The sequence below is a fragment of the Sminthopsis crassicaudata genome, chromosome 1 (genome assembly GCF_048593235.1).
Source record: "Sminthopsis crassicaudata isolate SCR6 chromosome 1, ASM4859323v1, whole genome shotgun sequence".
NCBI classification, from domain to species: domain Eukaryota; kingdom Metazoa; phylum Chordata; class Mammalia; order Dasyuromorphia; family Dasyuridae; genus Sminthopsis; species Sminthopsis crassicaudata.
Window position 1 is genome coordinate 37,868,012 of NC_133617.1, and position 27,737 is coordinate 37,895,748.

Below are 27,737 nucleotides of genomic sequence, written 5' to 3' on the forward strand. Positions count from 1 at the left end.
TCACAGTTCTTTTTCCTTTAAGTTTGCCAAGGGCTCTATTCATATTTGTTTATCTGTATCTAATAACAACCACCTCAGGTAGAATTTCAGATATTATTGATCTCATTTTACAGATGAGGAAACTGAGGCCCTGGGAGGTGAAGTTACTTGTCTTTGTTCACATAGCTGGCAAGTGTCAGAGAAGGAATTGAATCTAGGAATACATGTCTCAAATTCAACACATTGTCCACATCACCAATCTGCTTTTACTCATTGTAGAGAGAGCACTGGGCCTGGAGTCTGGAAGATATGAGTTCAATTACAGACAGACATTTACTGGTTATCTGATACTCAGCATTTCATTGAATCATTATTTACCTTAGTTAAGTCACCTGCAAAATGGTGATAAAAATAACACCTATCTCCCAAGACTGTTGTGTGTATCAAATGAGATAATAGCTATAAAGCACTTTGCAAAGGGTTTAGTACATAGTGGGCTATTTAAATGTTACCTATCATAATAAAAATATCATTCTAAAAGTAGAATAGCTTCTAAGTTTCTGCCCAGAAAAAAAAATATTACAATTTTTACTCATTCATCAAAATCTTAAAAATGAGTCACAGAAACATTGACTGAGACCTGTTATTTGGGTTTAAGGTGAATGGGACTGATTGGATGAAGTATTTCTTAGTATTGAGACTAAGTCACATGATTCCGATTCCCAGCACTGGGAGATCAGGCCTTGGATCCAAGAAGGAGCCTGAGAAATCACGTGATCTCTAAAAGGTCAGACAGGAAGTTACAGGAAGTGACAGTGATCTGTGGGAATCAAACAACATTGGTGACCATTTGTCAAGGATGATTACATCCTTTTGGTCTGTCCAATGAAAAGGATCGAGTCTTGTTATTTAAACCTGAGAAGGAGGAAGCTGGTCAGGTTCCAGGAACATATGGTGGGAGTTGGGATGGCTCCCAGGTTTTTGTTGAGTGTTATGGGCCAGAACTCTTGTACTTGAAATAAGGATTCTTACAAGATGTCAATTCAGTAGAATTGATAATACAATGGTTATCTAGTTTAGCATGCTGATTAATAGTTCTCTAGTTTAGTACATGTACTTAGTACTTAATACAGTTCTACAAGATTCACACCTACAATGATATAATTATAATAGAGTATATAACAGCCAGCAGGGACTGAGAGACAGTTTCATTCCATCATCCACCTTTGTTGTGCCTGGAGTTCACATACAACCTTAGTTATTTACCAACTATGTGACCCCAGGGTATTCTTTTAACTTTGTTTACCTCAGTTTCCTCATCTGTAACATGTATTGTAAAAAAAAAAAAAAAAAAAAAAAAAAAAAAAAAATAGGACAAAGTAGTCCAGTACCTTTGCCAGAAAAACCCCAAATGGAGCGATGAAAAGTCAGACATGACTGAAAATAACTGAACAACAATAACAACAATAGTTTCCCATGTCTGTCTCTACCATTACTTAGGGATAATCTTGTCAACTATTAGGAGTATAGATTACATGAGTTTGATCACTCCCAGCCTCAGAATTTTGTGCAGTCTTAGTGTTGATTTTTCTAAGGGAAATCAATCTCCTACTATTGTACCTATGGACTAAGTTAATATTAAGCTATTGTTGGAATACAAATTAATGATAATTTTATAGTTATAAATAATTCATACTGATTTATCTCTCATAAACCCATGGCATTTTTATAATAATAACTCACATTTACATAGTGCTTTAAGGTTGGCAATATTCTTTCCTTACAAACACCCAGGAGGTTACATAGCCCAGTTTTATGTATAATGCTCAGAAAGGTGTATGCTAAGGTCCTATAGTCAGTAAGGATAAAACCCAGATCCTCCTGATTTCAGGCATTTTTCTGTGACACAATGCAGAATAATATTTTATTTCATTTATTTTATTTGATTCACTCTTAGGTTGAATTTCAAAGCAATTTTACTGATCTAAAACTTTCTGTGAAAACAAAGATCCATCTTTTCAGTGCAAACATTTTATTGGTCTTGGAGTATGATAGTGAGACCTGAAACACCAGTGTCTTCAAAGAATTTGATTCCAAAGAATCAAGCAGAGAGAAATGGAAAAACAGAATGATGGGTGTGAGCATGTGAAAAATGAAGGACTTCAAGGAACAAAAAAAAAAAATGATGTCATCACAGAATTGTATGAAAGAAAAAGGGGAAGAGAATGAGCATTTATTATTATTAAGTTCCAGATAATGTACTATAAGAACTTTTAGGAATATTATCTTATTTAATACTCAGAAAACCCCAGAAAGATAGGTACTGCTACAATCTTCATTTTACTATTGAGGAAACTGAGGCAAACAGAGGTTAAATGACTAGTCCAGCATTACACATTGAATAAGTGTCTGAGGCTCAGTTCTTTCTGAGCTTGTGTTATGAATCAAATGAAATAACAATCACTAAAAATTTTATAATCCTTAAAATATTATACAAATATCAGTTACTATAAGTATGAGTTGAAGTTCAATATATATGATTTGTACACTCATAGCATAGCAGGGCAGGGTAGAGTGGGGGGGAAAGCCTGCAATTCCATGTATAAAATCCAAGAGGCCTTGGAATAGAGTAGAATGAGCTCTTACCAAGAAGTCAGAATTTCTGGGTTCAAATTCTGCTTCTTACATATGGAAAATTACTTATACTCCCAACCCTCAGTTTTATCATATATAAAATGTTTAGGTTGAATAAATAACCTCTGAGCTCCCTTTCAGCTTTATCTTTAGAAACAAATAAGTAACATATACCAACTGAACAAGTTTAATTTATTATTATTTTATTTATGTCTTGCTTGATTATCTTTGTGCCCTTAACTCAGTGCCTGGCAAATGCTTAATATAAATGTTTTTTGACTAATTCATGGATATATGCATCCACTCATTTATTCATTCATATCAGTTGGGAACCACTGTAATCAAGTGAACATCTACCATTTTCATTCCTTGGCAGTGCATTTGATACTTTGCATCAAGTTGTGGTATGAGATTGTGATGAAACATTATTGTACTATGAGAAATGATATGCATTGTGCTTCAGAAAAAAATTTGGGAAGTGTTGTATAAAATAATACAAAGTTAAATCAGCAGAACCAGAAAATCATTGGACACAGTAATAGTGATATTGCAATGATAATCAACTGTGAAAGACTTACCTACTCAGATCAAGAAAATGTTTCAAGAAAATTCCAAAGGTTTGTTGATGAGAAATGCTATCCATTCTCAGAAAAATAGAAATGATGAACTCTGAGTTTAGACTGAAGGATATTCTTTTCATTTTTATTTTCTTGCATTGGGGTGTGTGTGTGTACTGAAACATAGCTAATATAAAAATATGTTTTGATGACTTCACATATATAATTGATATTATATCACTTGCCTTTCCAATGGGTTGAGGGAGGATCGAAAGGGGAAAAGCAGAAGATAATTTGGATCTCAAAAATTTAAAGATAAATGTTAACTTGTTATTGCATATCTAATGCAATAATTTTTATGATTTACATAAAATAATTTTATTTTTCCTTTAGATAATCATATAATGAATAAGAATCAGAACTGAGACTATAGTGAACTAGTCAGTCATCATATGCTGAATGCTTGTTTTGGACTCCAGACTCTGCAAGAACTTGTAAATCTTACTTTACCCTATTCCCATATGCTATTCTTGTTATTTTTAATAAGGGCATTTTTTTTTTCCTGAGGCTGGGGTTAAGTGACTTGCCAAGGGTCACACAGCTAGGAAGTGTTAAGTGTCTGAGACAAGATTTGAACTCGGGTCCTCCTGAATTCAAGGCTGGTGCTCTATCCACTGCGCTGCCCCAGTAATAGCAATTTTTAGTCCACTACCCTTTGCCCTGGACTGATCACCAGTCCATTCCCTAGTATTAGGGAATTATTAGTTATATAATTATAAAAATATTTATTAGGGAATTAGGGAATCCCCTGTTTAGGAATGACATTAATATGTTGAGCAGAATACAAATGAAGACAATCAAAGTGGAAAGGGATCATTATATATCATGCCATATAGACTGTTGATAGGAGGAACAGGAAATATTAACTCTAGAAAAGAGAAAACATGGGATTTACATAATAATTATCAAATATTCAAATGACTATCAGATTAAAGAGATATTAGTTTTGCCTTATTTGGCTTCAAAAGACCCAAAAGCAGCATTGGGTCGAAGTGACAAAAAAAAAATTTGAGCTTAATGTAAGAAAAACACAGAAATTTATTAACTTACTTGGTTGAATGTGGATTCCCTCAGACAAGTCTATAAGAAAATACATGAATGGGGGGCGGAGCCAAGATGGCGGAGAAGAAACACACGACTCAGTGAACGTCCTCACTCCCTCACAACCAATTAGATAAATTAAGTCTCAAAATTAGCTCAGGACTGACAGATACCACAAGGACTGGAAGCACGACTTACCAGCTGAAGAGAATCTGGAGTTTCAACAGGAAAGGTCAGTTCTCAGGGGAGGAATAAGAGACCAGCACAGACGGTGGGGTAGGGGCACACTGCGCCCATTGCGCTGGGAGGGGCTCTGGGATCAGAGAAGCCACTGAGGTAAAGGAATCTGGCACAGGCTGTTGGCTCTTCTCTGCTAATTATTTAGCAGTTCAGAAGAGAAAGCCAAAATATTTTAAAACTCAGATTAGATTTCCCCCCCCCCACACCCTGGGGGTGACTCAGCAGAGAATCGGCACCAGGGGGTGTGGCCTCAGCTCCCTCCTGAGAATAGTTAAGAGACTGACAAGTGGGTGGATACGGCCCAAGGCAATACACACTGCCTAGCTTAGCTGGAGGGAGTGGAACTCAGCTCCAGGAAGTCCCAGAGAAGCGGAACCTTTGAACTAGGGACCGTGGTTTCTGGCAGACACTTCCAGTTTGAGCGCAGGGGCTTCTTACGTCACCTGCTGCAGACGTCCACTCCCCACCCGGACACATAGCCTGGGCTTCCTGCAGTCTTCACTATTCTACGCCCTCGAAGCACAGCAGTGCTAATCACCTCTGAGGCGCTTCCAGGGAGGGGGTGGGGAACTCTCTCCCAGAGCTCTATCTTAGCGCGGGCGCAGGGGCCGCTGCATCCATCTAGTCTGGGAGGAAGCTGGTAAAGAAGTAAATAATTTCCTACCCCAGGGACAGACCCCAAAAGAATTTTTTAAGTATGAGCAAAAAAGCTAGAAAAACTATAGATTCCTTCTATACAGAGAAAGAGCGGGTGTCCAACCCCGAGGAAGTTAACAGCAAAGATTCAGAAGATAACAACCTAAAGGGGAACGATTCCTGCCCCCCATCACATAACTCTCTCCTAGAAGAAGCTCTTAAGAAATTGAGGGAGATCGAAGAAAAATGGGGAAAAGAAAGAGAAGTTATGATAGAGAATAACAATGTCCTGAAATTGGAGTTGGAAAAAATAAAGAATTCACAGGAGATGCAGGGAAACAAAATTAGTGAATTAGAAAAGGTTAAAAAAACACAGGAAAGTAGGATTTCTGAATTGGAAAAGATAAAAAAGTCTCAAGAAAATAGAATTTCTGAATTGGAAAAAGAAAATAATTCTCAAAAAAAAAAAATTAGGGAAATGGAAAAAAATTCAATAGAGCAAAATAACTCATTTAAAAACGAAATTGGGCATTTACAAAAAGAACTAAAAACTGTGAAAGAAGAAAATAACTCCTTAAAAGTCAGGATGGAACAAATAGAAATGAATGATTCACAGAGAACCCAAGAATCAGTCAAACAAAACAAAAAAAATGAGAAGCTGGAGAACAACGTCAAATACTTACTGGGAAAATCTATAGACCTGGAAAATAGATCTAGGAGAGATAATCTGCGGATTATTGGACTTCCCGAAAACTATGACCAAAAAAAGAGCCTAGATTCTATTTTACAGGAAATTATCAAAGAGAACTGTCCAGAGATAATAGAAACAGAAGGGAAAGTAGATGTGGAAAGAATTCATCGAACTCCTTCTGAAATAGACCCTAAAAAAAGAACACCACGGAATATTGTGGCTAAGCTGCAGAATTACCACACAAAGGAGAAAATCCTGCAAGCAGCTAGAAAAAAACAATTTAAATACCAAGGTGCCACAATAAGGGTCACCCAAGATCTGGCTGCCTCCACATTAAAAGATAGAAGGGCCTGGAACCTGATATTCCGTAAGGCAAAAGATCAAGGACTACAACCAAGAATGAACTACCCAGCTAAGTTTAGCATCTTTTTCCATGGAAGAAGATGGTCATTCAATGAAACAGAGGAATTCTATATGTTTCTAAGAAAAAAACCAGACTTAAACAAAAAATTTGATCTACATCCACAAGACTGAAGAGAAACAGAAAAAGGTACACAGAACCCTTGAGAACTGTAACTCTGTTGTGAGTATATAAAAAATACTCAAGGATAATTTGATTTTACTGATATAAAAGAAAAAAAGGGGGGTGTGGTAAAGGGAAGGAGGTCGGTTCAGAAAAAGGGGAAGGAGTGATAAAAAGAGGGAAACTACATCCCAGGAAGAGACATAGAAAATACACCATATCTGAGGGAACTTAGTGAGGGGGAGAATCATTGTGTGAATCTTACTCTCATCAGAAGAGGCTCAAAGAGTAAATAATTAACATATTTGTTTTTCAGAGAATTTTCTCTCACCTCATTAAAAGGGGGGAGAGGAAAAGGGAAAAGGAAAAGGAGAATAAGTGAAGGGACTTGGAGGGAGGGGGGAGGGATCCAAAAAAAAAGAGGGAGGGTTGCGCGTCACAAGGGGGGTCTGTAAATTAAATATCGGGGAGGGGGATCAGGGGGGTCAAGGGAAAAAAGCATAAGCTGGGGATAATACGATGGCAGGAAATACAGAATTAGTAATTTTAACTGTAAATGTAAATGGGATGAACGATCCCATCAAACGGAGACGGATAGTAGATTGGATCAAAAAGCAGAACCCTACAATATGTTGCCTACAGGAAACACACTTAAAGCAGGGAGATACATACAGAGTAAAGGTAAAAGGTTGGAACAGAGCCTATTATGCTTCAGGTAAAGCCAAAAAAGCAGGGGTAGCTATCCTTATCTCAGATCAAGCAAAAGCAGAAGTAGATCTTGTTAAAAAAGATAAGGAAGGAAACTATATCCTGCTGAAAGGTAGCATAAATAATGAAGCCATATCAATAATAAACATATATGCACCAAGTGGTATAGCATCTAACTTTCTAAAGGAAAAGTTAGGAGAACTGCAAGAAGAAATAGACAGTAAAACTATAATAGTGGGAGATCTCAACCTTGCACTCTCAGATTTAGACAAATCAAACCACAAAACAAACAAGAAAGAAATTAAAAAAGTAAATAGAACATTAGAAAAACTAGATATGATAGACCTTTGGAGAAAACTGAATGGCAATAGGAAGGAATATACTTTCTTCTCAGCAGTTCATGGATCCTATACAAAAATTGACCATATACTAGGACATAAAGATCTCAAAATTAAATGTAGGAAGGCAGAAATAATAAATGCCTTCTTCTCAGATCACAATGCAATAAAAGCTACATTCAGTAAAAAGTTAGGGGTAAATAGACCAAAAAGTAATTGGAAACTGAATAATCTCATCTTAAAGAATGACTGGGTGAAAGAGCAAATTATAGAAACAATTAACAATTTCACCCAAGATAATGATAATGATGAGACATCATATCAAAATCTTTGGGATGCAGCTAAAGCAGTAATAAGGGGAAATTTTATATCTTTAGAGGCTTATTTGAAGAAAATTGAGAAAGAGAAGATTAACGAATTGGGCTTACAACTTAAAAGGCTAGAAAAAGACCAAATTGTAAACCCCCAACCAAAAATTAAACTCGAAATACAAAAATTAAAAGGAGAAATCAATAAAATTGAAAGTAAAAAAACTATTGAATTAATAAATAAAACCAAGAGTTGGTTTTATGAAAAAGCCAATAAAATAGATAAACCTCTGGTAAATTTGATCAAAAAAAAGAAAGAGGAAAATCAAATTGATAGTCTTACAAATGAAAAGGGGGATCTTTCCACCAATGAAGAGGAAATTAGAGAAATAATAAGGAGTTACTTTGCCCAACTTTATGCCAATAAATTTGATAACTTAAGTGAAATGGATGACTTCCTCCAAAAATATAGGCTCCCTAGATTAACAGAGGAGGAGATAAATTGCTTAAATAGTCCCATTTCAGAAAAAGAAATAGAACAAGCTATTAATCAACTCCCCAGGAAAAAATCCCCAGGGCCAGATGGATTCACATGTGAATTCTACCAAACATTTAAAGAACAATTAGCCCCAATGTTATATAAATTATTTGAAAAAATAGGGGATGAAGGAGTCCTACCAAATTCCTTTTATGACACAGACATGGTACTGATACCTAAACCTGGTAGATCGAAAACTGAGAAAGAAAATTATAGACCAATCTCCTTAATGAATATTGATGCTAAAATCTTAAATAAGATATTAGCAAAAAGACTTCAGAAAATCATCTCCAGGATAATACACTATGATCAAGTAGGATTTATTCCAGGAATGCAGGGCTGGTTTAATATTAGGAAAACTATTAATATAATTGACCATATTAATAATCAAATTAATAAGAACCATATGATCATCTCAATAGATGCAGAAAAAGCATTTGACAAAATCCAACATCCATTCCTACTAAAAACTCTTGAGAGTATAGGAATAAATGGATTATTCCTTAGAATAATCAGGAGTATATATTTAAGACCGTCAGTAAGCATAATATGCAATAGAAATAAACTGCAACCTTTCCCAGTAAGATCAGGAGTGAAACAAGGTTGCCCACTATCACCATTACTATTCAATATAGTACTAGAAACGCTAGCCTCGGCAATAAGAGCCGAGAAAGAGATTCAAGGAATTAGAGTAGGAAATGAGGAAATTAAACTATCACTTTTTGCAGATGACATGATGGTATACTTAGAGAACCCCAAAGACTCTGCTAAAAAGCTACTAGAAATAATTCAAAATTTCAGCAAAGTGGCAGGATACAAAATAAATCCACATAAATCCTCGGCATTTTTATATATCACTAACAAAATGCAACAGCAAGAGATACAAAGAGAAATTCCATTCCAAACAAATGTTGAGAGTATAAAATATTTGGGAATCCATCTACCAAAGAAAAGTCAGGAATTATATGAGAAAAATTACAAAACACTTGCCACAAAAATAAAATCAGATTTAAATAATTGGAAAGACATTCAGTGCTCTTGGATAGGCCGAGCGAATATAATAAAGATGACAATACTCCCCAAACTAATCTATTTATTTAGTGCTATACCAATCAGACTCCCAAGAAACTATTTTAATGACCTAGAAAAAATAACAACAAAATTCATATGGAAGAATAAAAGGTCAAGAATTGCAAGGGAACTAATGAAAAAAAACTCAGAGGAAGGTGGTCTAAGTGTACCTGATCTAAAGCTATATTATATAGCAGCAGTCACCAAAACCATTTGGTATTGGCTAAGAAATAGACCGGTAGATCAGTGGAACAGATTAGATACAAAGGACAAAAAAGGGTACATCTATAGCAATCTAATCTTTGACAAACCCAAAGATTCCAACATTAGGGATAAAAATTCATTATTCGGAAAAAACTGTTGGGAAAACTGGAAATTAGTATGGCAGAAATTAGATATGGATCCACACTTAACACCATATACCAAGATAAGATCAAAATGGGTCCATGATTTAGGCATAAAGAGGGAGATAATAAATAGATTAGAGGAACAGAGGATAATCTACCTCTCAGACTTGTGGAGGAGGAAGGAATTTATGACCAGAGGAGAACTAGAGATCATTATTGATCACAAAATAGAAGATTTTGATTACATTAAACTAAAAAGTTTCTGTACAAATAATACTAATGCAAACAAGATTAGAAGGGAAGTAACAAATTGGGAAAATATTTTTAAAAACAAAGGTTCTGACAAAGGTCTCATTTCCAAAATATATAGAGAACTGACCATAATTTATAAGAAACCGAACCATTCTCCAATTGATAAATGGTCAAAGGATATGAACAGACAATTCTCAGAGGAAGAAATTGAAACTATATCCACTCACATGAAAGAGTGTTCCAAATCGCTACTGATCAGAGAAATGCAAATTAAGACCACTCTGAGATACCACTACACACCTGTCAGATTGGCTAAGATGACAGGAACAAATAATGACAAATGTTGGAGGGGATGTGGGGAAATTGGGACACTGATACATTGCTGGTGGAGTTGTGAAAGAATCCAGCCATTCTGGAGAGCAATCTGGAATTATGCCCAAAAAGTTATCAAACTGTGCATACCCTTTGACCCAGCAGTGCTACTACTGGGATTATATCCCAAAGAAATACTAAAGAGTGGAAAGAGACATATATGTGCCAAAATGTTTGTGGCAGCTCTTTTTGTTGTAGCTAGAAACTGGAAGATGAATGGATGTCCATCAGTTGGAGAATGGTTGGGTAAATTGTGGTATATGAAGATTATGGAATATTATTGCTCTGTAAGAAATGACCAGCAGGAGGAATACAGAGAGGCCTGGAGAGACTTAGGTCAACTGATGCTGAGTGAAATGAGCAGAACCAGAAGATCACTGTATACTTCAACAACAATACTGTATGAGGATGTATTCTGATGGAAGTGGAAATCTTCAACATAAAGAAGATCCAACTCACTTCCAGTTGATCAATGATGGACAGAAATAACTATACCCAGAGAAGGAACACTGGGAAGCGAATGTAAATTGTTAGCACTAATATCTGTCTGCCCAGGTTGCATGTACCTTCGGAATCTAATGTTTATTGTGCAACAAGAAAATGATATTCACACACATGTATTGTACTTAGACTATATTGTAACACATGTAAAATGTTTGGTATTGCCTGTCGTCGGGGGGAGGGAATAGAGGGAGGGGGGGCAATTTGGAAAAATGAATACAAGGGATAATATTATAAAATATATATATAATAAAAAAAAAATAAAAAATAAAAAAAATAAAAATAAAAAAAAAAAAAAAAAAAAGAAAATACATGAATGACTAACCTACTAACTAGTTAGATTGTATAAGGGGCTTTATTCAGAAATGAAATAGATTAGAGAACTACTGAGATTCTTCCAATTATGAACTTCTGCAATTCTGTGTTTTGTTTTGTTTTTTCTATACATGTGGTTAAATGTTCTTTCTGACTTTTCCTTCAGATTTTCTGGTCTACTCCCCTCTCAAATGTAAGAATTTTATTCGTAGATCTCGTTTTACCAGATCTTCAATGGTTTGATCTTTCCTGATAATGAACTCATCCATCATAGAAAATTGTCTTTTCACCATTTTATTGACTTCTATTTTTCCTTACTGAATGTTAACTGTCATCATGAAAGCCCTGGGAAATATTAAAAAGGGCAAAAAAAATACAGTCTTGCACATAGTAGGCCTTCAATATTTAATGGCTTAATTTGATTCGAAGAAGCTGTTTTAGGTTGACATCAATTTTCAAATATGCCCATAAATCACTCTCTTTCTCCCTCTCTCTGTCTCTCTGTGTATGTGTATATGTGTGTGTGTGTGTGTGTGTGTGTGTGTGTGTGTGTCTGTATGTCTCTTTGTGTGTCTCTCAGTTTTTACCCACTGACAAGGAACTTTGAACTTCTACTTAATGGATTCCATCACAAAAATAAGAAAAAATAAGAGAAAGCATCCTGAAATAAGCATTGTTTCAATTTTTCATTTTTTTCCCTTGTTGAAAAATATAAGATGATATTGTTCCTACATTCTGCCATGCTCAGACCACATGCACATAAGTAACAATGGGGTATCTATCTTGGAGAAGGGAAGACTTTGGGAACACAATGTTATCTTTAAGTATATAAAGTGTAATAATGTGAAAAAGGGTTAGACCCTCCTTTGACCTTTTTTTCTGATTGAGTCTAAACAGGAGTAAGGAATGAAAAAATTAAAAAGGTAGATAAAGTCTCTATATAAAGAAAACCTGTAACTATTAGAACTATTTAAGAATGGAATGGATTACTTTAAAGAATTGTAGGTTCATTCACATCTTCACTCAAAGGCTGAACTTTCTAGTGGCATAGGCAATTTGAAAAGATCAAGTTCCATGTGAATCCACTCACCATCCCTGTGACTTTTCAAACTAAAATACTTCTTCCTAGTTTCCCATTATAATCTATGAGTAGTGCCCATCAATTTAGAGATTAGAAAGTAAGTTCCAGGGCAGCTAGGTGGCACAGTGGATAGAGCACCAGCCCTGAGTCAGGAGGACCTGAGTTCAAATTTGACTTCAAACACTTAACCCTTCATAGCTGTGTGACCCTGGGCAAGTAGATTAACCCCAATTGCCTCAGCAAAACAAAACCAAACAAAAAAAAGTCTTTGAGGGCAAGACATGTTTGCTTTTCTCTTTGTATCCCTAGCAATTAGCTAAATTCTTCTGTCAAAAACACTTAATAAATGCTCTTTTATTCATTCATTTATTCATATTGAAATCAGGTTGGACCACCTTTTGTGGTCCTTTGCAACTCTGAAATTCTCTGTTGTAGTTATATGTCACATGATTTAAAAAGACTTCTTAAAATATCCGAAATTGCCTTAATATCAGAAAAATTGATACCCATAGCAAAATTGTTGTAAAACTCAAAAATTATATAATATATGTAAAGTGCTTTGCAAACTTAAAAGTGCTATTCAAATGTCACTTATCATCATGATAAACATGCCTCACTTGAACAAACCAGTGTGAAGATTTGACTTTAAGGGAAAGATAAATAAGGCAGGAGCTGTACTTTAGCTTCCCTAGTAAATTTAAATAGTATTTGATTTATAAAAATTGCATTTAGACATGATTTCCAAGAATACTGATGAGGCATGGCTATCTCTAATATGTATGTAACAAAAACTGGCCAATAGGAGCCCACTACTTTGAGCATGAGCAGTGCCCTCTTTTGGGTGTCAACCCATTGAGAGAGCTTGATTCTGAAAATACATAATAGTGCATAATAGACAACCCTACATACTATTTCAGGTCATATGTGGTTAGTCTGTGAGTATTTCCTGGCTACTTACTATGCAGTGAAGAAAAGCCATTTAATTGGTTCTTGAGTTAGAATTGGGTACATAAAAAAGGTTCCAACAGAAGAACTCAGTGTCTTTCTCTTTGCTGGTAGTGTTTGAATGAAGAGGAGGAAATGTGGCAAAACTCCTGGTGGGGACTGGGAAGTAGCAGCAGTGATGACATCTACTTCCTGGAGCCAGCTTCTTCTTGTTTCTGCACTGGCTATTTTAAAAACAAGGCATGCCTAGTGATATTTTTAATATCCATTTTGTTTAAATCCTTTTGTAACCTTGTTAGTTTAGACCAACAGAGGGCCAAGAACAAGTTGATAGCATAATTTACCTTTAGCCAAGCTTGTTAAAGAGCCAACGAAGAAAAGTGACTTGTTTGCCTCAATCTCACCATAGACACACCTTCAAGGAACAATTTGTCTATTAATTATGGCACACTCAGAAATGAAATTGAGAAGAGGAAAGTTTTGCATCTAAGATAAGAGGGGAGTAGAGAATGGGTCTCCAATTCAAATGAATTTTTTTATTGTACTTTTGTTGAAGTTGGGAAGGGAACCCCAAAAATTTGGGGTCATAGACTGGTGTCATGAGGTTTCTCAAAAGAATTTGCAGGCTTGACCATTTCTTGGTCAAGGAGCAATGTTTTTTGGGTTTTTTTTTTTTGGTAATTGTAAGGCTATTACAAGTGGGCTAAATTCCAAAAGAAATTAGCAAGGAAACAAAAGCAAAGAGACAAATTAATCCAGCTTTCTATCATTGATATGCTAATTCTATGGCCCATAGGTAGAGCCAGGAAGTAGTCTCCTGAATTTGCTTCCCACTGACCAGATTTTCAGTCAGCAATGAATTGAGTAGTGGTCTATCCAGAATAAAACAGATTGTTGTTGTTCTTAGATTAGGAGTTTGGAAAGTACCTGAGGCAGACACCAAAGTCAGAAGATTTAGGATTTAATGACATTGTTAGAACAGAAGTCTCCCTAAAATCAAGGGACCACAAAATCATATTATATCACTTTGCCTCTTAATATGACTTTTTTGAAAATATTGTTTTATCATGTTTAACATGTATGAGACTGCCTGCCTATTAGGGGAGGGGGTAGAGGGAAGGAAGGGAAAAGTTGGAACAGAAATGATTGCAAGGGTCAATGTTGAAAAATTACCTGTGCATATGTTCTGTCAATAAAAAGCTATAACAATAACAAAAAAAAAGAAAATATCATTTTATAAAAATCAAATTTATATTCATCAATTATTTCAAGAAGATACTAACTAATCAAAATAACATTGTGATGCTAGTCATTGTTTAAGAAATATTGAAGAGATAACTGGTTGATTGGTAGTGAAAGCTTACAATAGAGGGGGACTTGTAAGTGATAGTATTAAAGAGAACCTCTTGAACCCTTTATATTGCCTACCTCAAATCCTAAGAAGATATACATTCTCTTTCTGGTTATTCATTAATGTTAGGGTTTGAAGATTGATTTCAGACATATATACTATATAAGAAATTAAAAGCAGCCAATTTGGAAAGCTTTAGAAATATTGTTGAATATATTATTTTCTTTATATAATTTATTTTTATTTATAATTTAAATGAAAACCAAGAAATATACATGAAAGATCCAGTTACATGGATATTAATTTTTTTCTTTTCTATTTTAGATATGTAAATGCTCACTTCATTTGGTATTTGTTAGGTTTACCATGTGTGTGTGGTTCTTTAAAAAGGAAAGAAAATTTCAATACCAGAAAAATTAGGGAAGTAGATAGACTTGGGAAATTCTAATTCCAGTTGAATGTAAGCAGTAAGTTTTTGAAGACAGTTCATGGAATAATAGAACTAAATAAAAAAGAACAAAAATAAAAGGAATCTCAGGCATCATCTAGTCATTTAGGCCTCTTATTTTGTAGAGAAAAAAAAAACAGTTTCAGAGAGTTGTTATTACTGACTTGGTCAGAGTTACAGAACAAAGACAATAAATTAACATTTTAAAATTTTCTTAAGGTTTGCAAAACAATTCACATGTATTATTTCATTCAATCTTTACTACAACTTTGTTCTGTAGATGCTATCTATTGGCCTTATAGAAACCCAGAAAAGAAATGGGAAGACTGGTTGAAAAAAAATGAAGACACGTCTGAAAGGAGAGAACTTGGGAGAGACATGAGACACGTCAAGTCTTTGAAGGTATGTCAAATAAGAAAAAAATGATTAGACTTATTCTGGTCTTTCCTATATGTTTGATCTAGAAGCAATAGTTGGAGTATTCAAAAAAGTGGATTGGATTATCCAATGAGTTCCCTCTCCTTAGATTTCATCTTCAAGCAGAGGTTTGATGACGACTTTTCAGGTATATAAGAGTGGAGCTTTCATTGGAGTCCAGGTTTGTCTAGAAAGAGACTGAGGTTCTACCCATTTTTCAATGTGTTGCAAGTCTCAGTTGGGAAGCACTTCATCATTTTGAGCATTGAATCAGAAACATGGATAGAGATGTCAAAGTACTCAGCTCTGCAAGTGCTTGGTTGAAAAAGATGATAAAAAGAGAAAGAGCAGAAAAGATTTAGGTGATAGATAAAGAAAATGAAGAAAAGGGGCAGCTAGTTGGTATAGTGGATAGAGCACTGGTTCTAGAATCAAGAGGACCTGAATTCAAATCTACATCAGACACTTAATACTTACTAGCTACGTGACCCTGAGCAAATCATTTAATCCCAGTTACCACACATACACACACACACATACATACACACACACACATACACACACTAAATAAAGAAGGTAGGAGAGCAAATAAATCTCAATCTGAACTCCGAAGAAAGACTTGAGACTACTTCACCATTTATGTGTGGGCATGATTCCAAATAAACTAATGAGAGTTTTCTCTGAAAATGGATCCCATAAAAAGCAGAGCTGCTGCCTATCTGACTAAATGATCGAGTCTTGGCTGTATTTTAATATTTAATGTGCTATCTTATGATCCTAAATAGACTCCTGTAAATCTATTTAGGAGTATAATGAAAAGAAAATCAAGTTTGACTTGCAGATGCATTGATTTTCTATGGCAGAAATGAGGCAATTTTGCTTTTCTTTTACTCAAGGTGCTACACTTTTCTGCCAGCACTAATTAAATCTAATGTGCTCAGTGCACAGAAATGAGATTGTCTGAGAGTGGAGTAACTATGGCAAATGAAGGGCCAGAATTATTTTATGGCTCATCATTTGATTTAGCATATGCCAGTATCCCTTGTCTGATCCAACAAGTTTTTATTAAGTATGTGTTATGTGCCAGGAATTGTGCTAGGGACTGGGTACATAAAGATTTTTTTTTTTAAGTTCCTTCATGGAACTTAATTTTGATTTACTTCTTAAAATGATGATTAAATAGGCACTTTCATATGAAGATCGATTGGGAGGTTCAGGGATCTTTTCTTCTTGGAGAAGAGAATTCTCAAAGGAGGAGAAGAAGTTCTTACTATTTTCAAGTATTTGAAGCACTATCACTTGGAAGAAGGATTATACTTGTTCTTTTGGCCATAAGGACAGAACTAATAGCAATAAGTACAAGTTGCTAAGGGACACATTTAGGCTTGATGCCAGTAAAGACTTCCTAACAATCATCATTATCCTAAAGGGTAACGAGACATTTTTGAATCATTTGGACCCTGTCCTACCTCCTTTCCATCAGAGCTTTTAAGCAAAAGCTGAATGAATTTACGCAATATTTCCTAGAAGGGGTGCGTTTGTGGGTATGGGTTGGGCTAGATAAGTTTAGAATCCCCTAATGACTACAATTCTGTAGCTCTAAAAATCTGTAAACATTTATTAAAAGGCTACTATGTACAAAGCACTTCTTAATAATTAAACTTCTCTAGAAATGGAAAGGGTAGCCTCTGGGGTGATAAACTATTTATTTAATAGTTTAATTTTTACAAAGCCATTTACATGGATTGTATTAGATTCCAGTGACCTCTGTGTCTGTTAATATAGGTTATAATCCCCATTTTATGGATAAGGAAACTGAAACTCAAAAAGATTGTCATCTTTTTTAATTAAAAGTATTTGTCATAAGGTTTCGTTTTAATTAATTTTTTTCCATTTGGGGATAAATGGAAGGAATAAGGAGTGAAGGAGAAATAAGTTAAAAAAAAAGATTGAAAGATATTTTTAAATGCATAGAAGAAAATACAATAAAGATCAGGGAAAATATCATGGATAAGCAAGAAAAAATTAACAAATAATTTTTAAAGTTATTATCAACAAAAATCAAGATATACATAATAGTTTCACAGTTTCTTTATTCATATATATGATATACATATGCAAATATATAATGTATGTAAGTGCTCATTTTACTTGGTGTTTAAGTTCTGATTAAAGAGTACATTTTTTAAAGCAGTGAATTCTCTACCATTTTACTCCTTTAGGTAAAAGTTAGATGAATATTTAGTCAAATATAATGTACTGAAAATTCTTTTTTTTTTAAGATTAGAAAATATGATTGATTAGGTCCTTTCAACTGAAATACACTATTATTTTATAGTCTGTGGGCGTTTTCTTAATTACCTCTGCCCACCCAATTAATAAGATTCATGGTAGGAATGTGAACACAACTGTGATTCTTAAACAAGCATTGGGTTTACAAACATTTTCTATCAATAGCTGGATAACTGCATATTATGAAAATAATTGAAACAATCACCTTGGCTTTGTTCAAAGTGGGCACTTTTTTGTCATCTTTGTTGATATTTCAAGTAGAAATGAGAGATATTATTTTACATGTATAAGACTGCCTGACATTTAGGGAGGGGTTGGGGGGAGGGAAGGGAAAAATTGGAACAGAAGTGAGTTGCAAGGGATAATGTTATAAAAAATTACCCATGCATATGTACTGTCAATAAAATGTTGTAATTATTTAAAAAAAGAAAAGAAATAAGATGATATACACAAAGGTTTTTGAAAATTTCAAAATAACATATAAATACTTCCATTCCTATTTTGAAAAAAATTCTTATTCTACCCATTTTATATCATAGGGAGTTAAGAAAGAAGTGGTCCTGGAATGTTATTATCCTGTGATTTTCTTTTATGTTTAATCTTTAGCTAACTATTGCTTAAGTAGATGCAATAACTGCTTTTTATAATTGAATAGTAGTGATAGGATATGAGTTCATTTCCTATTGAGAGCATTTTAAGGACAACTCCAATAAGAGATAAGTTGATGGGAATTATATATATTTCATCTTATTCCCATAAGGTTATATTTTTTTTCTATTAGGTCCATACATTTAGAAACCTTTTAATTCTATGTTCTTGAATGGTTGTAAGTACTTGTTAAGGTGACATTTATTAGAAACATTGTCCTTAAATTTTCTGGGTAAGATTTCCATCCAAGTGATGGTCAGTCACAGTTTTATCTGAGACAATATTCTGGCTCCAATATATTCTATTTTTTTTACTTCTCCAGGATGGTTTGGGTTTTAAATAAGTGATATAGGAACATGTTATCTATAATTTTTTGAAGGATAATGAACCTTTGGTATATAATTCTGATTACTTTTGTGTGCTTTCTGAAACTTTTTTGAGCCTTTGCAATCTGAAAAAAAAAAGTTACACAATTTCTGCCATTTTCTTACAAATCCTCACCAATCAATAAATACAAAACTTCTGAAGGATGATCTTCCATAATTTCTAATAATCCAAACTCAATTGAGTATCATAAACTTCTTAATCTTTATAATAAAATTGGCATAATCTAATCCTTTATTTCATGTTTTATTGTTTACATATTGTTGGTTAAATTAGCATGCATGAAACCATCAAAGAAGTTTTGATTCCATCTTTTAAAAGGAATATTTTTTAAACATTCATTTTAAGACAAAATTTGAGTTCCGAATTCTCTTCCTCTTTCCTGCCCCTCCTCCATATCTTGAGAAAGAAAGTGATATGATATAAATTATACATTTGAAATCATGCAAAATATATTTCCATATTAAATATGTTGCATAAAAAGCAAGAAAAAGAAAGCAAAAATATATATTTCAATTTGTACTCAGAGTTCATCAGTTCTCTAACTGGAGGCAGATAACATTTTTCATCCTGAGTACTTAGGAAATTATGGTGGATCACTGTATTAATCAGAGTAACTACGTTTTTCACATTTGATGATCCTTATAGTATTACTGTTACAATTTTTATAATGATCTCCTGGTTTTGCTCACTTCATTTTGTATCAATATATTTTTTTTTATTCAGCAAGTACTTATTATGTATTTATTAAATGTTAGGTATTATGCTAAGCCCTGACTTTAAAATAACACCACTACCTGCCCCCAACAAGCTTACAATCTTACAGAAGAAAGAATATGAACAGATACATAAATAACAAAATATATATATAGATATAGATATTAAATAAATTAAAAATTAATGGTGGAATTGGACGAATTCAAGTAATTGACAGAATGATAGAGGCCTTTCTCAGAAAGGAAGTGATATTTGACCTGAGCCTTGAAGGAAGTACAGGGTCCTACTAGGTGGAGATGAGGAGGGGGTCTATTCTAGCTATGGAGGACAAAGGCACAGTTTGACTGAAGCAGAGTGCATATAAAGAGTAACCAATAATAAGCCTGGAAGTCAGATTCTGAAAGGCTATAAAAGAAAATATTGTATTCTGGTTTAGAGAGAACAGGAAGTCATTGAAGCTTCTTGAGCAGAGAAATAACAGAGCTGTGGTACAAAGATATCACTTTGGCAGCTGAAAAGAGAATTGAAACTTTAAAGATAAGAAAGCCAATTAGGAACCTGGGGCAATAGCCCTGGGGAGAAGTGATGAGGGCTCGGACTAAGATCTTGACTTTGAGAATGGAAAGGAAGGGACAGATGTGAGGTGCTGTGGAGATGGAATCAAAAATATCTGGGTTTGTGGGCAAAAAGAAAGGAATGAGAAAAGGACAATTCTTTAACTGGGACTGGAAGGATGGTGAAAACTTCTACAAAGATGGGCAATTTATAAAAGGGCAGGATTTGTTTTGATTTATGTTTTCTTTTATTAAAATTTATTTCTTTGAATTCAATTAATTTGTAAATCATGTTGGGAGGAAAAAAATCAGAACAAAAAGGAAAAACATGGAGAGAGAGAAAAAAATGAGCATAGCATGTATTGATTAACATTCACTCTCTATCATTCTTTTTCTGGATGAATATAGCATTTTCTGTCCAAAGTCTATTGGGATTGATTTAAATCACTGAAACACTGAGAAGAACTAAATCTTTAATAGCTGATCATCTCACATTCTTGTTATTGTGTACAATGTATTCTTCCTGGTTCTGCTTGTTTCACTAAGTATCAGTTCATGTGAATCTTTCCAGGCCTTTTTAAAATAAGCTTATTCATCATTTATTTTAGAACAATAATATTATATTGCTTTCATATACCATGACTTATTTAGCCATTCCCCAATTAATGGGCATCTACTCAATTTCCAATTCTTTATTACCACAAAAAGCTGCTACAAATGCTTTTGCAGATGTGTGTCCTTTTCCCTGCTTTATGATTTTCTTGGGATACAGACTTAGTAGAGGCATTTCTGGGTCAAAAAGCATGCACGATATTATTATAGCCCCTTGGGCATAGTTCCGGATTGCTCTCCAGAATGGTTGGATCTTTTCACAACTTCATCAAGAAAACATTAGTGTCCCAGGTTTTCCACACCCTTTCCAACATTTATCATTATCTTTTTTCTGTCATCTTAGCCAATCTGAGAGATCTGAGGTGGTACCTCAGAGTTGTTTTAATTTGCATTTCTTTAATCAATAGTTATTTAGAGCATTTTTAATGTGACTTTTTTTTTTCTTAGTAGCATTTTGTTTTTCTAGTTACATGAAAAAGATAGTTTTCAAGTTTGTTTACGACTTTACATTCCAAATTTTTCTCCCTCTCTTCTTTTCCCACCCCCTCCTCAAGATAGCAAGCACTCTGATATAGGTTATACATGGACAATAATTTTATCTATATTTGCACATTAGTCATGTTGTGAAAGAAAAATCATGGAAATGGAAAAAGTACAAGAAAGAAAAGAAACCCACAAAACTAAAAATAATATGCTTCAATCTCCATAATTCTTTCTCTGAATGTGGATGGCATTTTCCACCCCACAATTAATAGAATTTTCTTATATTACTGTATTGCTGAGAAGAGCTAATTTTAACATTGTTGATTATTATACAAGATTGCTCTTATTATGGATAATGTTCTCCTGGTTCTACTCACTTCACTTAGCATCAGTTCATGTAAGTCTTTCCAAGTTTTTTCTGAAATCAGCCTGCTCCTCATTTCTTATAGAACAATAATATTTCATTATATTCATATATCACAACTTATTCAGCCATTCCTCAATTGATGGGTATCCCCTTAATTTTCAAGTCTTACCACCACAAAAAAGAACTACTGCAAACATTGTCCTTTCTACTTTTAATGATCTCTTTGGAATAAAGCCCTAGAAGTGTACTGCTGGATCAAAGGATATGCGTAATTTTATAGCTCCTTGGGCATAATTCCAAATTGCTCTCCAAAATGGTTGTATTGGTTTATAACTCCACCAAGAATGTATTAGTGTCCCAGTTTTCTTATATCCCCTCCAACATTTATCATTATCTTTTCCGTCATCTTAACCAATCTCATAGATGTGAGGTGGTATTTCAGAGTAGTTTTAATGTTCAAAGTGCAGGATTTTAGAGGAAAAATAGTAGGTAGTTTGGGACAGATGGTTTGTGATGTTTCAGGATCTCCACTGTGGGATATCATTTTCCCCATTTTGCAGGGGAGTAAACTGAGACCCAGGGAGAAGTGATTTGCCTAGGATCATACACTTTGTTATTGAACATCTCTAATTATTAGGAAGATTTCCTTTCATATCAACTCCAGTTGGTGATATTGGGCTGGATATTAGAAAACAAAGGCTGGACACATAGGTCTAGGAAACATCTAATCATCGAAAACATAGTTCAATCCACAGGAACTGATGTTATCACTGAGAAAGTAGAGAAGAAAAGGAGTCTAGGATTCAAATCATCCCTGGAGGGAAGATTATTGATGATGATATGACAAAGGAGACTTAGCAATAGCCAGCAGCCAACTGAGTAGATGATTTATAGGATCATAGTTTTAGAGATTAAATGGACCTGTGATTGACTGAATGAAAAAAATTAAATATTTACCATAGCCATCTGTTGATTACGATTAATCTTTATAGATGAGGAGCTGTAGCTCAGAGGCTTGAAAGAACTGAGAATCAGGAGAAATCACTATTTTGAAAACCCAGAAAGAAGATGCTGAAAGGGTCAAGTGGAAAGTCAATAAGTCCAAAGTCCAAAGAGACTCATGTATGTTCCCAAGGAAGTAGCAGAATCAAAATTCAAACATCTTTACAGACACTAAATCCAATGTGCTTTCCAATATGTGAGCCTGCCTCCCTACCACCCCTACCACACCAGCCATCACTCCATCTGGCTCCCTAACAGGACTGTCATAAATACAGCTAAGCAGCCATCTTCTACTCCAGAATCATTCTGTTTCTTTGCTCCCTCCCATTGTCAAAAGCCATCCTCAATTTAAAGTATATTGTATTTACTCCTCTATAAATAGACTTTCCCTTCATTGGGATGTAAGCTTCTTGAAGGCAGGTGCTTAATAAATGTTTAATTGAACACACACACACACAGTATATGGTGATCTTTGTCTCAACTGGATTATAAAATCCTTAATGACTGATATTGAATTTTGAACATCATCTTGACCCTGTTATCTTGAACAGGATACTAAGGTATATGCTATCAGTATTATGTTAAAATAATTCATGTTTGTTCATTACTTTAATTTACAAAAGGCCTTTATATGCATTATATCACATTTGAAGATCACAACAGTCCTGTGGCATATTATTATCTCCATTTTACAGGGGAGTAAACTGAGACCCAGGGAGAAGTGATTTGCCTAGGATCATACACTTTGTTATTGAACATTTCTAATTATTAGGAAGATTTCCTTTTATAGCAACTCTAAATTTTCATTTTTCTTTTTGAAATTTCTCCTTCATTTCACCAATTCTTCCATCCATGATTAAGGAAAAAAAAAAAAAAAAAAAAAAAAAAAAAAAAAGCTAAGTTCCTTTCACATGACACATCTTCATATAATTTGTTAAATAGGGCTTTTCCCTTCTTTTTGATGCTACATTCTAGTATAAAAATGAATTACTCTATGTATGCTGAAAACTTTTGAAGTTTGCACCTATGAATCAAATTTCTCAGTTCATGGGACTCATTGACTTTCAACTGAGGTCAAAGATCAACAATGCTAATAAAAAATTTCTCCTACTCTTGTTCTGTTCTTTCATTTGAAATGAATAATAACCTTGAAAATAATGTAAAAATCCAAGTTGAAAATGTATAACCAATCAGCAGTTGTTAAAAGAAAAAACAAAGCAATAGCATTTATATGACCATCCAAATGGAAATGGAATGAATGAAGGTTAAAGATACTTTTACTCATGAGAGCCCTGACCAAGTTAGAACTTGAATGGTCTTCATCCTTAAACAAGGTGAAACTCTTTAACAATTTGTGCTTTTGAGTTATGAGTTGTGCTTTAATTCTAATGTTGGAGAAAATCCCAAAAGAAACTGATTCAATTACCATTCATTACCCAAAGCAACTCAAAGATAACTCCTACTTCCAAATACTTGTGATTCCCAACATCTTCACAGCACTGGAAATTAGTGGTGTGTGACCTACACCCAAGTTGGTATTTGATCAAAAGCTCTAAATCACTGTGCAGTATGTATTCTTGTAGAATTCTAAAGCATGGGATTAGGTTACAAATAGGAACTGCTAATTGACAGTTTTTATTAACAGTGCTTGAAATAGCAAATCAATGATCTGCATTCATTGACTTTATAAATGAATGTATTAAAGAGCAAGGAGGGAGAATCTATAAATGACCTTTAAAGGAAAAAAAAAAAAAAAACTATTTCAGAAATCAAATCTAGTTCTTTATAAAAACAAAAAAATTTTGCATCATTAATAATGCAATTTAGGGAGACAATGCATAGTAAAGTGCTTGAAAACCTTTTTTATCTAACTGAAATATAAAATTTTACCTGTGATTTGAATTCAATTTGAAAATTAAAAAAAAGTTCATTTAAATGTTTATCACATGCAAATCAACCATTTTTTTTCTTACCCCAAAGATGAAAGACTAATTTCACTTACATTTTTTTTCAGAAAAGAAGATAAATTTTAAATAGAAGGTTTAATGTCCCAGGCCAGGGATCATAGGAACATAAGTTTAAAGCTATAAAAGGACCTTAGAGGCCACCTAATCTTAAATGGATTCAGTGCCTTCCACCATTCTGGTGCCTTATTTTGAACACTCTCAAGCTTATTAGTGTCAAACTTTGATGCCCAGAATTGAACACTCATCCAATTGTGGTCAGACAAGGGTAGAGTACAGTGGGACTATCTCCTATCTCTCTTAATGTCAACTAAATGTTTATTAAATTTTAGCCATCACATTTTATTATTGACTTATAGTAAGCTTACAATCCACTAAAATCTCCAGATTCTTGTTGTTCCTTTTAAATATGTATTTTCCTAGCTACAGGCAAAAAAAAAAAACAACACTTTTTTTTGGTTATGCATGTACATTTCTTCTCTCACATATTTCCCCATGTATCATGTTAGGGGAGAAAAACCAGAAAAAAAGGGGAAAACAATGAAGAAAAAAAAAAAAAAGAAGAAAGAGAAAATGTGAACACAGCATGTGTTAATTTGCATTCAGCCTCCAAAGTTCTCTTTCTGCATGTGTTTGGCATTTGCCATACAAGTTTATTGGGATTGCCTAGGATCACCGAACCACTGTGAAAAAACAAATCTGTCATACTTGATAATTGCACAAAGATTTTGTTGCTATGTACAATATTTCCTTAGTTGTACTTGTTTTGTTCATCATCAATTCATGTAAATCTTTCCAGGCCTTTCTAAAAGCAGCCTGTTTGTTAGTTTTTATAGAACTTTCATACGACATACCTTATTCAACGATTCCTCAATATTTGGGCATTTCCATCATTTTCCAGTTCTTTAACACCAAGGGGCAAGACTTGAATTCAGTGACCCATCCAATATACCACTTTGCTGGAACTCTGTCTTCCCAGAAATCAGCTGGAGTCAGGATCACTAAATGTCTTTATTCTTGATCTTTTAAGGTCAAGGTCAGGGGGTTAGGCCTAGCAACCTCTCACACACACCTTCCTCCCTCAAATGCCCAGGGAGATTGAGTCAGCTTCTGCCTCTCAATTCCTCTTCCTCCTCCTACTCCTCCCACACACGTCACTCCCCCCTCTTTGTCCCACCAATCAAGTCATCACAGAACAGCTGGGGAGGGTCAACCTTCAAACAAGTTAATAGGGAACTCTCCAATTGGCAATTAGTCTCACGTGCTTCATTATCCAAGTGCATTGCTCAGTTCTAGCCCTTTACACCACTTCACCTTTCAGTCTTAAGAATATGATTCTAGATAAATCTGTTTTTCTGGATGTTTGTCTAAAATAAGTTTTCAAGTTGACAAACATTTGGCAGCTGGTAAAGGCATCAGTCATGTCCCTAATAAACAGTGGAGAATCAGATAAGGAAAGGAGGAAAAAAAAGACTGAATGGGGGAAAAAAAGACAAGATAAATATTTAATAAGCTTCGAAGTGGCCTTGGTCAGTAAGTCATCACTGTTGGAGTCAGCATTGATAAAGAGATAGTGTGTCATGATTGGAAGAAACATTAGACTTGAAGTTATGAGAGAACTGGGTTCATATGCAACTACTATGTTATTTTACCTCTCTGAGATTCTAATCCCTTAGCTATAAAATGGAGAAAGTAAGGTCTATGATATTTATTTATCTCATAAGGCTGTTGTAAAAATCAAATGAAATAATGTATGAAGAGCTTTTATATAAAGCCCTACAAAATCTACCTTGGACATGCAATATGTTTAGGACCATCGACAAGTCATATAATATTATTGAGTTTTGATTTCCTCATATGTAAAGATTGTTCTACAAAAATATATGGTAGCTTTAATGGATTGCAAACTCAATAGATCAGCAGTATGATGTGTTAGCCAAAATAAATAGACAAATATATAGATGGATGGATGGATGGATGGATGACAACTAATTCCAATTGGGCTGCATTTAGAAAGGCATAGTTTCCAGGAAAGGGGTAGACATACTCTATTCTTTTTTTTTTTTTACTAATGTTTATAATTATAACATTTTCTTTGACAGTACATATGTATAGGTAATTTTTTTTTTTTTTTTACAACATTATCCCTTGTACTCCCTTCTGTTCCGAATTTTTCCCCTCCTTCCCTCCACCCCCTCCCCTAGATGGCAGTCATTCCCATACATATTAAATATCTTATAGTATATCCTAGGTACAATGTATTTGTGCAGAACTGAATTTTGTTGTTGTTGTTGTTGCAAAGGAAGGATTGTATTCAGAAGTTAAAAATAATCCGGGAAGAAAAACAAAACAAAACAAAACAAAAAATAATGCTCACAGTTTACACTCATTTCCCAGTGTTCCTTTTCTGGATGTAGCTGATTCTGTCCATCATTGATCAATTGGAATTGGATTAGCTCTTCTCTATGTTGAAGATATCCACTTCCATCAGAATACATCCTCATACAGTATCATTGTTGAAGTGTATAATGATCCCCTAGTTCTGCTCGTTGCACTCAGCATCAGTTGATGTAAGTCTCTCCAAGCTTCTCTGTATTCCTCCTGTTGGTCATTTCTTACAGAACAATAATATTCCATAACATTCATATACCATAATTTACCCAACCATTCTCCAATTGATGGGCATCCATTAATTTTCCAGTTTCTAGCCACCACAAAAAGAGCTGCCACAAACATTTTGGCACATACAGGTCCCTTTCCCTTTTTTAGTATTTCCTTGGGATATAAGCCCAGTAGTAGCACTGCTGGGTCAAAGGGTATGCACATTTTGATAACTTTTTGGGCATAATTCCAGATTGCTCTCCAGAATGGTTGGATTCTTTCACAACTCCACCAATAATGCATTAGTGTCCCAGTTTTCCCACAGCCCTCCAACATTCATCGTTATTTGTGCCTGTCATCTTAGCCAATCTGACAGGTGTGTAATGATATCTCAGAGCCTATGCTCTATTCTTGCTTGACTGAAATGATCAAAAGCCTTAATTTCACGCCACATGAAGACCAATTAAGAGAAGTGTGGATTTTTAGCCTGGAAAAAACAATGAATGGGAACATGATTGCTGATTTCAGGATTTTGAAAGAAATGATATTTGGAAGAGAGATTAGACTTGTTTCCTTCTTCTTTACCTTAGAAGGCATACCTAGGGACAGTGGATGGGCTAATTTTGTAAAGAACATTGAGATCAGATGAAGGATAACAGCAACAACCACAACACCATCAACAACCAACTTTTTAACAATTAAAGTTGTCCATATGTGGAATGGTTTAAATGAAATTATAGAATCTGAATTAGCAATCTTT